The sequence below is a fragment of the Sarcophilus harrisii genome, chromosome 2 (assembly GCF_902635505.1).
Source record: "Sarcophilus harrisii chromosome 2, mSarHar1.11, whole genome shotgun sequence".
NCBI classification, from domain to species: Eukaryota; Metazoa; Chordata; class Mammalia; order Dasyuromorphia; family Dasyuridae; genus Sarcophilus; species Sarcophilus harrisii.
In genome coordinates this window covers 65,736,842-65,751,636 of record NC_045427.1, presented here as the reverse complement: position 1 = coordinate 65,751,636, position 14,795 = coordinate 65,736,842, and the positions used below count along the sequence as shown (strand labels likewise).

The following is a 14,795-nucleotide window of genomic DNA, read 5'->3' as shown; positions in this document are numbered from 1 at the left end:
AATGAGGGAAAAAAATATATGAGAAAAAAGCAACAATGAGAAATTTATTTCTACTATTACTTCCAGAAGTAAATGATTGGGGTAGGGATTCAAAGAGAAGAAAAACTCTTCTCTACATATCATCTACAAACTCTACATAAAGACTTCCTACATAATGTGGCAGTGCCACAAAACATGTCCCATTTTGTGGAGTGGCAAATTCTTGACTTGTTCAGTGCTACTAATTACTTATCCATGTAAATGATTTTCTCTGAGGTACTTTTAATCTTCTGTCTGATGTTCCTATTATCTAAAGGATAGCTATTCGATATCAGGAGAGGGTAGCCTTATGTCAACCTGAATCATGCTTTTTTGTTTCATTTTTTGGAGGGGTAGGCAAAAGGAATGATAGAATAGAATAGATTAGGAATTCATTTTAGTTTTGGTAAGCAACAAGAAATTTGTTGAGCCATGGGACTTTGGGAGACATGCACCAGAGAGTATTATAGATTACAAATTGTGCCTTTTATCAACCTGAGTTACCCTTGACCAGGTTCCTTTCTGGGAGAGCAAATTGTTACTAAATTATTTACCCTTAAAATAATTAGTTGAAGTGACTGTAGAAGAAGAATTTGCTGTATCTTTCTGTTCCAGTCTTTTGGTTTGGGATTTTATTTTTTATTCTGACCAAACTCAAGAGATTAAGGAATCTTCATTCTGCCCTTTCTTTGATCCATGACTGAAATGGAATCAGGGCCTGGTTTAAGATGAAAACTATTCAGCTTTAATTATCAATTTTTGCAACACCCATGAGGGAAGTTTTAACAAAATATATCTCATAAAGTAGGATGCTCACACACTCAGGCCCTCATAAGGAAGTCTGTTCATGTCCCTGAAGGAGGGTATGAATGCCATATCCATACCTTATAATGAAGGGAACTTATGCCCTATAATTCAAGCTGTATGTATCCCATGAGATACATCACATATGTCCTGTGAGGCATGTTTTGAAAGTCTTTTAAAGGTAGTTGGTACATATACCATCAAGCAGGGTGTTCATATATCATAAGGCACTGTAGATAATCTATAAAATAGGGCATGTGTTGTACATAGCCCACAAAATAGGTATGAATGTCAAACTTCTGTTCAATCATATAACTTTAAAAGATTAGGTCCAAATGAGACATATGAATGTCAAACTTTTGTCCAATCATATAACTTTAAAAGCTTAGGCCCAAATGAGACAATGCAAAAGCAGTGGCTACTAAGAAGAATTATGACTTACACAAACCTACATTTCAGCTTGGAAATAATGGAAAATAATACTTTCTCCCAAAATGGGAAAATCAGGAAGTTTCGATAGTTTTTTATTTCGTCTAACAGTGGCTTTCCTACCATGATGTCCCCCATTTATTACATCAACAAGTGTATATATAATATATACTGGGGCTCTATGACATGGAAACACAGAAAGAACAATGATATATCTATACATGGGTTTCTATCATGCATCTCCTCATATTTCTTAGGCTTTATTATCAGCTTCATTGTGAATTCTGCTGTTGTCTTAGTGAAAGAACAGTGACATTTGAAACACCACAAATTTCATAGCACATCTGTTGTGGAGTTGTAAATGCAGACCAAGGAGGCTGAGAATGCTCAGTGGCATATATCACGTAAAAGTTCCTTCTGACTAATCCAGTCCATGGGGACAGTCAGCAGTGTCACACAACACATCACTCCATAGCTGAATGAGATCATCAGTTACCCCCAAAGAGCTACTGCCATCCCTTCCATTCTGCAGTACCCAAGAGCTAGAAAAGAGCGGAGATGAGAGGTCTCTGCTTTTCTTTCTCAAGATCATGTCTTTTATGATGCAAGTATTTGATGCAGCATTAATTCACTACTAGTAGCCAAAGAATAGTCCAGAGCACATTCAGAAAAATCTCAGTTCTGGTGGTCTTTTTAGGGAATAATTATAATTCGCATTTATATAGTGCCTTAAGCTTTAGAGAGCATTTTACAAGTATTATTTCTTTTCACAACTTTAGGAAGTATGTGCTGTTATGATCTCCCTTTTAGAAATGAGAAAACTAAAGCAAACAAAACTTGAGTCTTGTCCAGGGTCACACAGGTATGTGTCTGAGGCTGGATTTTGAACCCAAGGTTTCCTAATGTGGGGCCCAGGGCACTCTCTACTGTGCCATCTAACAAACAACATCATTCAGAATCATACACAGGTGCTATCTTACCCTTGACCCTCCTTCATTTGCTTAACCTCCCCTCAATCCTTTCTTACCACCTTTACCCACCTCTTTAAACTTAATTTCTCCCAAAAATCCAAAACAATTTGGAAATCTTTCACCTACTCTCACCATATTGAACTTGATATTATTTCTCTCTTCTTTTATATTTTCTCCCTCCTGCCAGGTGGCACTTGTACATTTACTGCTCCTTAACAGGCGTACTCCAGTTCAAACTTCCTAGCAAACATCCAATTAGCATATACAGCTTAGCTCCTACATTTGACATGCTTTTCATCAAATATCTCCTGTGGGTCTCTGGGGCCCAATTCTACTTCAATACTTCTAAAAATGATTACCACTGACCCTGCTATTTGGCAATATATGAATCAAAGGAAAGAAATCACAAGATGTAGAGGTCAGAGGAAAAAAGGTATCCGTTCAAGCAAACTGGTATTTATTTATTTATTTATTAAAAAAAGATCAATTTAGATCTTTACAGCAGAGGAATAAGAATTCATCATATCCTAAGGCTTTTCTTTCTTCCTTTCTTCCTTCCTTCCTCCTTCCATCTATCTATACCTTCCTTCCTTCCTCCCTCTCTCTCTCTCTCCCTTCCTCTCTCCATTACTTCCTTCCTTTCCTTTTTTCTTTCTTCTTTCCTTTCCTTCTTTCCTTCCTTCCTTCCTTCCTTCCTTCCTTCCTTCCTTCCTTCCTTCCTTCCTTCCTCCCTCCCTCCTCCTTTCTTTCTTTCTTTCTTTCTTTCTTTCTTTCTTTCTTTATTTCTTTCTTTCTTTCTTTCTTTCTTTCTTTCCTCTCTTTTTCTCTTTCCTCTTTCTTTCTACCTAGGATAAAAACATGAAAAGAAGTCCTATAGGTGTTAAAATTAGTAAAGAAACAATATGAAGAATTACTGCTGTTCCAAATATTGATGTGTTTTTTGAGCCCTACATAAAGTTCCATGACTTTGAGTTGGAAAGAATCAAAGAATATAGATTATTAAGGGCTTTAGAGATTATCTAACCCAATGATATGAACCACGGAATCTATGAAACCCTCACCAATATGGTCTGAAGCAGATTAAAATGTAATTGGGAAATATTTGACAAAATAAATAAAAATATAATTGAACATCGATAATAGTAATTTTTGGCTTTCTAAATCAACATGCGGCCTGCAGTAATCCTTACATTTGATTTAATGGCCCTATTTCTATTTGAATTTGACAACACTGATCTCATACAATCTATTTACTCTCCAACACTGTAAACTATAGAGGACATTTAGATATGTTTAATTGTTCATCAGATGAATTCTTGTCTATTACTGAACATTATGGATCCATTTTTTACAAAGAGGAGATTTGCCAAATATTTTTCAAAAAACTTATTATATAATCAAAATGCCATGGAATTCTAGAGACATACTCACGGTTACCTAATCCAATCCATAGATAGACAGGAATATAGCAGCATAACACCCAGTTCCCTCCTTTTTTTGTTTCTCTAGTAATGAAAAACTCATTAGCAACTACAGTCAAACATCCATTTTTGGAATAACTATCATAGTTAAGGAATTATTTTTTCTCACATCCAGCAGAAATCTACTAATCTGCAGTTTCCAAACATTTAGATCTAATTCTTACATACAATAGTTCTTCAGGTACTTTAAGCAACAATCTTAAATCATCTCTTTTCTAGACTAAACACCGGCAATTCATTCAATAAATGTTGGATGGCATAGTGTTTCCCCTCACTACCACCTCCTGAGTTCTTTGGTTTCTTCCATTTCTCAGTTAAAATTATACCCTTTGAAAGAACCCTTTCCTGACCCCCCTTAATATTAATTCTTTCCCTTTATCGCTCATCTCCAGTTTATCTTTTATATAACTCTTGTTATTTTTGTCTCTCTAATTAAACTGTAGGTTTAATTTGTCTCTCTTATTAAACTGTAGGTTACTTGACATCAAAGGCTGTCATTATTTAGCTTTTTTGTATCTACAGCACTTAGCACAATGCCTGGAACATAATAGGAACTTAATGAATGCCAGTTAATAAAATAATATAATAATAATATTACATCATCACATAATCATCATCATCATCATCATCATCAATTTGTTCTGATTTCTGGATCTTCATTATCCTGATTTTTTGATCTGCTTTCGCTTATGATTTTTTCTCCCAAAATTTCTTCTTTCTTTCTTTTTCTTTCCTTCTTTCCTTCTTCTTCTTCTTCTTCTTCTTCTTCTTCTTCTTCTTCTTCTTCTTCTTCTTCTTCTTCTTCTTCTTTCTTCTTCTTCTTCTTCTCCTCCTCCTCCTCCTCCTCCTCCTCCTCCTCCTCCTCTTCCTCTTTGTCATCATCAATGTCTTATTCCTCTTGTTCCTTCTCATCTTCTTCCTCTTCCTCCTCCTCTTCTTCCTTTTCTTCCTCCTCCTCTACCTTCTTCTTCTTCTTCAAAATGTATGCTTAAATACAATAGTCATATATTTTTCATAGATCATCAGATATTCCTTTCAAGCCAAAATTGAACCTTTCTGCCTTTAGGACCCAAAACACATTCTCTTTTTTCCTTTGTATGATATTGAGTTTCTGTCAAATTTTAAATGCATTTCATTCTATAGTGATGTCATATTTTTACAATGCTCAACATTTCTTTCTCTTTGAACAATTTCATTATAAAACCTATTGAAAGATGTTTGTGATATGTTAATTTCTTGATTAATAAGAGTAGCTCTTCCAGGTCTTATGAAAGTTCATTTAAAATTCCAAATAAGGTTTTTAAAAAGAAAATTATATTTACTGAATATTTTCCTTTAGGGTACCCATAACTTAAAAAAATCAGTAATGAGTCCCTACATTTTCTATGACCTGATCATTATTAATTAAAGAATGCATTAAATATAGAAAAGTCTTAAACAAAGTAAAGTGGGTTAAAATAAGAAGCCCTAGATTCAAATTCCATTGTAGTACTCACTGCCTATATGATTTTTGGCCAAGTAACCAACCTTTCTTGATTAATGACATCTATTAAGTAAATGAGATAGAGTATATAATTTCTAAAGCCCATTCCATATCAAAATATGAAGATTATGCAATAATAGCTGACCTTGGCTCATCATTGTGGTTACAAAGTACTTTGGATTGTCTCATTTGGTCTTTCTAATCATCCTATAAGATTTATGTAGTCAAATATTGTTTAATTGTTTCAGGTGTGTCCATTTTTGTTACCCCTTTTAGGGTTTTCTTGGCAAAGATGCTGAAGTGATTTGACATTTCCTTCTCTGGCTCATTTTATACATAAAGAACTAAGCAAACAAGGGTTAAATGACTTGCTCAGCTTCCCATAACTATTAAGTGTCAGAGGCCAGCTTCGAACTCATGACAATGAGTCTTCCTGATTCCAAGCCTAGTATTCTATCCACTGCACCCAGTCAGCTACCCAGTACAAATATGGTTATTCCTATTTAGTGGATGAGCAAATTTCGACAGAGATAAAATGACTCACTCAAAATCTCAGGGTGAGAATGGGGAAAAGTTCACTATTTCCCTAAGATAAGAATTATTTTTATTATTATTATATTTGTTTAACACTGACTTTCTGCATACTATTTGTGGCGAAGAGGGTTCCTTTTTGAAATAGAAGTTGCATTAAATGACCTCTGAAACATTTACAAGAACTAAGGATCTTCAATGCATATAAAAGTTCAGAATATCAGAAATGACTCAAAATTCACTGAACAGATACAATAAAAAGCATTTTAGGCATTTATTAACTGCTTGTTATGTGCCAAATGCTGTCTATGCCCTGAGAATACATGTAAACAAATAAAAATCTTATCTAGACACTGAAGGATCTCTCAGTTTAAATAACTATATAAATCTTTAAGATTTTATAAAGCACTTTTCCTTAGGAGTCTGGCAGTTGGTTAAATTGAAGTATTATTATCATCCCTATTTTAGTGATGAGAAAAACTGAGGCTCAGAGAGTGAATTATGGTAATATATCTGGTAGGTATGGAAATTGTAATTGTGATCCTCAACAGCTATACAATCACAGGCTATAGAACTGGAAGGAATCTGCAGAATTCTCATCCAACCCTTCAATTTAAAAAGAAACCAAAGACCTAAGAAGCTAGTCTTCACAAGTAGGAAATAACAGAATCAGTTTCTGTCCAAGGTTTCCCAAGTAATTAGCAGAATCAGGATCTGAATCCAGGTCCCCTTAGTCCTATATTCTTCCATTATCCTTAACCAATCCTAGTCCAATATACTTATTTTACAAAAAGAAGAAACTGAAGTATTGAAAAATAAAGCAATTTGAACTAAAGTTACTAGACTCCATGTCCAGAATTCTTGTCTCTATATTATATTATCCTGCTTCTTAATTAGTATTAATACTTAGAGCTGGGACTTCATTTTGTTTACTTATTTTATTCTATTTTATTTTTATTTTACTATATTTCATTTTATAAATTTATCTTATTTATCATTTCTCAGTGAATAATTTCTTTTTTAATGGTCTAACAAATTTCCTTTAGATTTGAGACTCTTGAACCAATGCTACTTTGCATAACTGATATAATTCCATTGATTGTAATAGACTTCAGCACCAAGCAATCTCCAGTAGTGTTGAGACTCCTGTTTTGGGAGGGGGGGTTTGTGTGTTTTTTTGTTGTTGTTTTCCCCCTATGAAACAGTCAGCCAGTGAGTGATTCACAGGTGAGATATTCTAGAGTCCTGAGTTGGGGGGAGGAGATGCTAACTTGCAATGCCTGAAAACAGGCTGGCTGGCACACCAACAATGAGTAGGCAGGAGCTTCACTGAACCGAAAATGAATTGTACTCCCAAGACTGGGAATACAATTTTACTCCAACTATTTGGCCCAGTACACTTAACATGCAGACGGCCAGCAAAAATAATGGTATGTCAAGTGTAATTTTCTCAGCAGCCACTGACACTGTATACCATAACACAGGGTAATTATTTGGTATTCCGTGTCCTTCATATAAAGCACCACCCAAATGATTTACCAGTTAAAGTGAAGGAGGAAGGTTAGAAGGTCAAATTTAAAGAGAGAGAAAATGAGTCAGTGCCTTGAAGGGAGAGAATTATAAATAGATGTGGCATCACAAGTGAAGGAGCTATATCCAAATAAGGAATCATTGGGTAGGACCAGGTAGGAGGAAAATATAATGAGAAAAAGGAGAGTGATAGGATAATGAAAGAAAAGGGTTTAGAATAAGGTTTTGAATGCTAAAGGAGCAATGTTTGGCTGGATCCAGAATTAGGGGGTAGGTAGAATCAGGAAAGAACCCAAGGGGTCAGATATCTGCATGAGGTACAAATATTTATATACCATCCTTGGCAAATCCACCAACTGCCTGAAGAAATTAAGGGAAGAGCCCCCTCCCCCCGAAAAAAAAATCCCAAAGCAGTCCTTTCTGGGCAGCTTTAACAATTAATTAGTATTTTCCTAAAATGCACTATTTCCCTATAACTTGTATTCCATTAAATTCTGAATGTTTCCCTATAACTTGTAATCCATTAAATTCTGAGTATTAGGGTCAAATAACACAAATCCACTTTCTCTACCATATGGGAATACTTCAGATTTTGTGACAAAGAATATGTCTCCCTTCCCCTTTGTGCTTTTTCTTCCTCAGTTATTCCAAAAGATGTTATTGTATAAATATTATATGGAGTTGGGCTGGAGCAGAAAGAAATCTGGAACATTTTTTTCTCTCTCAGCTCTGATGTTGTTCAGCCCTTAAAAAAGGTTTTTTAAAAAAAGGAACTCTGAATTTCATGTATCTTACACACATCTTAATTCATATATGGAGAAAACCTTCCTCAATTTATATTCTGTGGCTTTTGAACTTGTGATAATTTGCATGAGAACTGGACTGGTATTTAACATTTTTTCTGGCAAATGTTTCTTTCCCAGAAATTAAAATTAATAATAGAAACAATTGCAAGGGAACCTTCAAAATACTTGAGAGTACAAATTGTGTTTATACTTTTTTGGAAATCCTCATTTTCATTTATAACAGTTAATGAAGACTCTTTAAGAAGCATCCTCATCTATCAATGAACTACCACTTAAGAGGAATCATTCCTTTAACTCAATTTGAGTTACTGTATGACTTTGAAAGTGGTAAAATAATATTTCTAGTTTTCTATTACAAGAGATTATACTTGTTCTGCTTGGCCCCAGAGGGCAAGCCAAAAAAGCAGTTGAAGAAAGTTTCAGAGAAGTCAAATTCAGCTCAACATCAAAGGGGGAAAGGGTGTCTGCCCAGCATTTAGACCTGTCCAAAATTGGCAAAGACTGCCTAATAAGGGATTGAGTTTCTCATAAGTAAAAATCTTTGAGTAAAGACCAGACTGGTACTTACCAGGGAATGTTTGGAACACTAACTTTATCTAAATAGGAGGTTGAGCTAAATAATCTCTGTGATTTCTTCTAACTCTGACATTTCAAGATTAAAAATAAACAAATAAATAAATGAATGAATGCATAAGGATTAATAGTAATTCTGATTGGTCTCTGCCATCAATGAATTTTAATTTAATTTAATTGAGCACTATATATTTTGCTTCAGTTTTGTGTGTGGCATATACTAAGCACTTAACTATGTTATCTGTTTTCAAAGATGCTTCATGCACAAAAAAAGTCATATAACTAACTAGAATGGTGTTTTTCATATTGCTTGCATATAAATATTGTCCACAAGACTTTACCCCTCCTTTTTTGGCCAACTTTTTTTATTTTCTTTTTTGGTCTGGGAAATTCTTAATCTAACACTAAATGGGAAAACAGCCAAGTGATGAGGAAAAGAGAACATAACTCCTTTAGAGAATAAGAGGGGAAAGGTAAAAATCCAGTCCACCCACCCACCCAAGGCTTTTAGTAAGCTTACTGTTACTGACTGATACTACTTACATAATACTAGACATTGAGCTTGGCAAAGATTAAACAACAAAAAAGCCTTCATCAAAAAATTCCTCCATAAAAACTACATTAAAAATAAAATAAAAACCTATATCAAGATATCTACAATCCATTTCCACAATGTAACAATAAGGCCATGCATTAAAAGAAACAGTTCTAGCCTTACAATCAAAAAAATCAGGTTTAATTTTCTCTTAATTACTAATAGTATTACCTTGAAATATTCATTTTTCTTTCGTGTCAAAGAAGGAAACCAGATTAAATGATGTTTAAGGTTTCTTCCTGTTCTAACATTTTACTTACTGTTTTATCACTCTATATTGTCTTCTAACATATTCTAAAACATATTCTAAAATCTCATCTAGGTCTAAAATTCTATGTTCTAATTTGAATCAGGTCAAATTAAAAAAAAAAAAACTAAAACCAAAAATCTCGATCTAGCCTTCAGTTGAAACTCAACTTCCATCACCTTTCAGCTCTAATACTCCAGTAGTTTATGTGAGAACATTTGAAAGAGCATGCTTGCTTTGGTGATATAAACAAATAAACATTGTTTCTCACCTTGATCCCAAGGAAAGGCTCAGTAGTGAATTGTATTAAAGTTTTGAAAGTAGAACAGTATGCAAGAAGGGAGGGGAGAAAGCTATTATAGAAGGTGTAAGGACCCCAAAGCAATATTGCTTCAAGCACTTAGCCTGCCTCTTATTCTGAAGCAGTAACCTGAAATGTATTTTTGACTTAGCTACAATTCAGTTCCACAAAGACTACAGTAGAACTGTGCAAGAGCAGTTTTCTTTGAGAAGAAAAAAAGGAATTATTTGAAGTGCTTTTTGAAAGTTTTTTTTTCTCTCCAAGTTTAGAATCAATTTAGCTCTCCTACAGGGGAAAAAAGTTAAATTATACTACCCTCAGTACAAATAATTTCCCCAAACTTCTAATTATTTTGGTATTTATCAAATACTAATGAATAGATATGATCACTCTCTTTCAAAGACATAATTGAGATTCTAAAATAGGATTTTAGATAGAAAATCTATGCTCCCAATGCCTCATTTGAGAAAAAGAATAAGAAATAGTACCATACTTGGGAAGGGCAGGAAAATGAGGGTGGTAGAGGAAGTTGATGATGGATGATAATTAATATGAATATGGACCAATTGGAAGCATCATGGCTCAGTGAATGGACTGCTTGGTCTGGAGTCGGGAAGATTTGGTTCAAGTCCTATCCCCCATAACTACATCACTAGGTGTGGGTCATGGATAGGCCCTTTAAGATCTCTTTACCTGTATACTAATGAGTGAAACAAGATTCCATTTACATTAGTATTTAAAATGCTAGGGGAATGCCAGATATCCTCATTAATGTAGAAATGGTCCATCATGGGGAGAGATACAATGCTATTGGGAAGGTAACATCAAAATTACAAAGGATGCTATTGTCAAATATTATTCTAGAAAGAATCTTCAAACAGGTAGTGTCACATCTAGAAGCTATCTTAGAAAATGGAATATGAAATAGAAAAAATAGGCTAGCTGAAAGGATTCTTGAAGAACAACATAATACAATCTCTTCTTTTTGCAGAGGAAGGAATTAAAGGCTGAAAAGATGTGACTTTGCCAGTAACATAATGGGCATTAGTTAATGAGCACTAGCTAAAATTCCATTCTACTCAATCCCAAAGAACCATTTTTTCCCAAAGTCCCCAAAAAGCAATGTAATGATAAAACTCAAATAAGATCAAATGAAATGGCATTTGATACCAATGACAGTTGGGTATTCTGATGATTATTAAGCAAAGAGCTATTCATTTTTCATTTTGAGTTGAAGAGCTTCCTTCCTTCCTTTTTTTCTCTGTCTCTGTCTCTCTCTGTCTCTTTATCTGTTTCTGTGTCTGTCTCTGTTTGCCTGCCTCTCTGTCTCACACAAAAAGTGTGTCTCTTTGTCTCTGTGTGTGTATCTCTCTCTGTCTCTCTGTCTCTGTCTCTCTGTATCTCTCCTTGTGTCTCTATCTCTCTCTCCCCTTCCCTTTCCTCTTTCCTTCCTTCTCTCCCTCCCCTTCCCTCTGTCCCTTTCTCTCCTTCCCTCTGTCTCTGTCTCTCTGTCTCTCTGTCTTTCTCTCTCTCCCTCACATAAAATACAAGTCTAAGAAATCCTGAGTACAGTATGGCTCATCATTCTTCTAAACATGGATAATTTTTAAACTTTTACAATTTACTTCCCACAAATATTCTAAGGGTAGAGCTCAACTAACTTTGTTCAATTCTCTTTATCTAGTGTTCATAGAAAACTTCTGTACTCTATCAGAAAGAGATAAACATATATATGTTGTGTTTTTTCTTCATTTACTATTATGTTACATTGTCAGTGGTCTATATGTGGATGTGACATAGATTTATGTGCATGTGTGGATGTGTGTGTGTTTGTGTGTGAGAAAGTTTAAGAACATCAATATTTCTTATTTATTACTTGTCATATCTAACAGTGTGTTTTTCACCTGAATGTTTAGGTGAAAACAGAACAAGTTTGGTTTGCTTGTTTTTTGTCTTTGTTTTGCTTTGTTTTTTGTTACATTCCACATAAGGCTATGTTAGAAAATTATTTCCAACTAGTTATTAGAGCTAGGATTGTGAATGATGGAACTTTATGGATAGCAATTTCAAATAACTCAGAAGTTAACAAGCAAGCAGTTCGTGCACTTTGACCTAACTACAGCTCTGCTAGATCTAAAAGATCCAAAAGAAATCAAAGGGAAAAAAAATGCCTGTAGTGATTACTTTTGTGGTGGCAAGAAACTGGACACTAAAGGGATCCCTGTTTATTGTGTAATGAATTAATAATTTGTGAAACATAATTATGATGGAATATTATTTTGTTGTAAGAAATGGAGGGGGGGATTGTTTCAAAGAAACATGGACAAGCTTGAATAGACAGAAGCAGAAGAACAAGTTGTAACAATAATATTATAAAAATATTCATTTTGATAGATTTAAGAAATTTAATCAGATTCCAGAGGATCAATGAGAAAGAATGCTGCCTCTCTCATGACAGAGAATAGACAGACCAATATACAGAATAATAAATATAATTTTTGGATATGATCAATATAGAAATATGTTTTGCTTAACTGTCCTCTTTTCCTCTATTCCTCTCTTTTTCTTTCCTTTTCATCCTCCCTTCCTCTGTTCCTTCCCTTCTTCCCTTTCTTCCCTTCATTCCTTCTTTCTTTCTTTCTTTTGCTTGTGTTTTTTTCTTTCTTCCTTCCTTCCTCTCTTCCTCCCTCCTTCCCTCCCTTCCTTTTTCCTTCTCTCCTTCCTTCCTTTTCTTCTTTCTTTCTTTTTTTCCTTCCTTCCTTTTTGCTTTCCTTCCTTCCTTCTTTCACAGAAGATGTAAGGAAAAATGCCAGATTACTGAAAAAATAACCTTTAAAATTATTTCCTCCTCTTTAGCACTGTCCTTTATATTCCTATCATCTGAAGGCTTGAGTTCTCAAAGCATTGGAAAGAATTTCTTATTTTAAGATAAGTCCCTTTAGTCAAGGAGAAGGGGGATTTTCTGGCATTCAAAATGTATACATTTTTAGAAGATATATTAAAACTACGACAAAATAGAGAGTATTTGATTTGCTATCAAAGGAACTGAGTTTGAACATTTATTTGCACTTAGTACCTGTGTGACCTTGGACAAATCACTTGATCTTTTAGTTTCTCAATTACTTAAATTGTAAAAGGAAGCAGATGATCTCTAAATTGCCTTGCATCTATAATCCTATTTCATTTTACCATCTCCTCACTTGCTACACCTGTTACCTACATATCTTGCCTATACTTAGTTCTGAATTGGTTGTCACTAAAGATTGGCTGAGTAAAATATTAATTCGAATTGTGTTATTAATCTAATTTGATAATTCCATATAAAATAAAGGTTGATAGTTTCATGCTGGCTTGAATTCCAACAGCAATTTTACGTACAAATTTTTTTTGGGACCTGGATTTGAAGTCCAATGTAGTGTAAAGGAAAAGTATATAGGATTCAGATCTAGAAAAATCCCAATTTGAATATTAGCTCTGCTGCTTATTATTTGTATCATGTGGGACAAGTTCATTCACCTCTTTAGGCCTCGGGTTTCTCATTTGTAAAAATAAGATGGTTGGAGTAAGGACTCCTACCAATTCCAAATATTAATCTACTAGTTCCAAATATTATTCTCCCATGTTTTCCCTTCACTATGATCTCAGAAGTCCGAATTAGGTCATAAGAAGAAATCAGGCTCTCTCTTGAAGTACATTACCTCTTTCAAATCCCTGAGGTAACAGAAGGGAAAATGAACAAGATGCACACTAACATCATTTTCAACTTTTATGATTTTTTGATTTTAATATCCTCATCAAGTTGGAAGAGCAAATGAAACTCTCCAAGTGTACTATCTAATCTCTTTGATGAGGATTCTGAAACCTTTCAAATTGCTACCCTTTCGAAGAAAGGACTTGGCAGAGTAACATCTAGATTTTACTTATCAGAAAATAAGCCATGGCAAAGTACCTCCGATCATGGCGAGCTTTCTATTTGTGAGCATTTGGACAGAGATTGAAGAACGGTGCCGAGCAGCTGCCTGGCATTTATGGCATCTAGCAGAGCTCCGTGTAATTTAGGCTAGCAGATAGCACGCTTCTACTGATCACTGCTGTAGCCCAGAAAATGCTGATTGAGAAAAACAATCCTAGCTAGGGGGGGAAAAGAGAGCCAGACAAGATTGAAAAGGCTCAGAGATAACACCTACATGTTATCCAGGCAAATACACACATACACACACACACACACACACACACACACACACACACCATCTCAAACACATGAAAAAAAAAAAAAAAAACTTCTCAAGCTATCCTAAATCCTAATATTTTCATGTGTGTATGAACTCTACCATAAGGAAAAGCAGTATCAAAATGTTGTGATTCTCATAATACATATCCACTAAACCCTGCCTTTCCTATTACTTCTAATTACCTCTGAGAAACAGCATAAATCATTACTCATAAAACTGTACAAGTTATAGCCAGAAGGGATCTTAGATGATCCAATAACCTTATTTTACATATTAAGAAACTGAGTCCTTAAAAATGTAAAATATCTTGCCCAGCTGAGGTCTGAACAGAAGGGACCTGGCTAAGCTCACCCATTCAAGATAGTTGTTGACAGAAGAACAGAAATACAAGCCTTAGATAAGGAATAACCTAGGAAAAACATAAAATGTGAGCTCCTGTAGGTCAGAGCTCATTTTTAAAGTTTGTTTTTAGTCTGTGTTCTTTCTTCCTGATATAGTACTGGGCATATAATAGACACTTAGAAAATGCTTGCTGTGTTGTATTTAATTAAAATGAATTGAGAACAAACAGGTCAGACTATATATCAATACAGAGGGGGGAAAACACATTGGGGTTTAAATCTGGATCTGACACTTTCTAGCTCTATTTAGACCATTTAATCTTCCCAAGTTTCAAATGTTCTCATTTATAAAAGGTATATAACACCTTTACTACCAATTTCCCTGAATTGTTGTGGGAAAAACACTGAAAAGTTCAAAGTACTGCATAAATGGGAGTTTATTAATATAATTAT

The 14,795-nt window shown here is 34.5% G+C and overlaps 1 protein-coding gene across 1 annotated transcript in view; it reads right to left on the bottom strand.

Annotated features, from left to right (window-relative positions):
- Positions 1-14,795, bottom strand: part of CDH8 (cadherin 8) — a 546,497-nt gene that overhangs the window by 514,203 nt on the left and 17,499 nt on the right. The gene's annotated exons all lie outside the window — the stretch shown is intronic.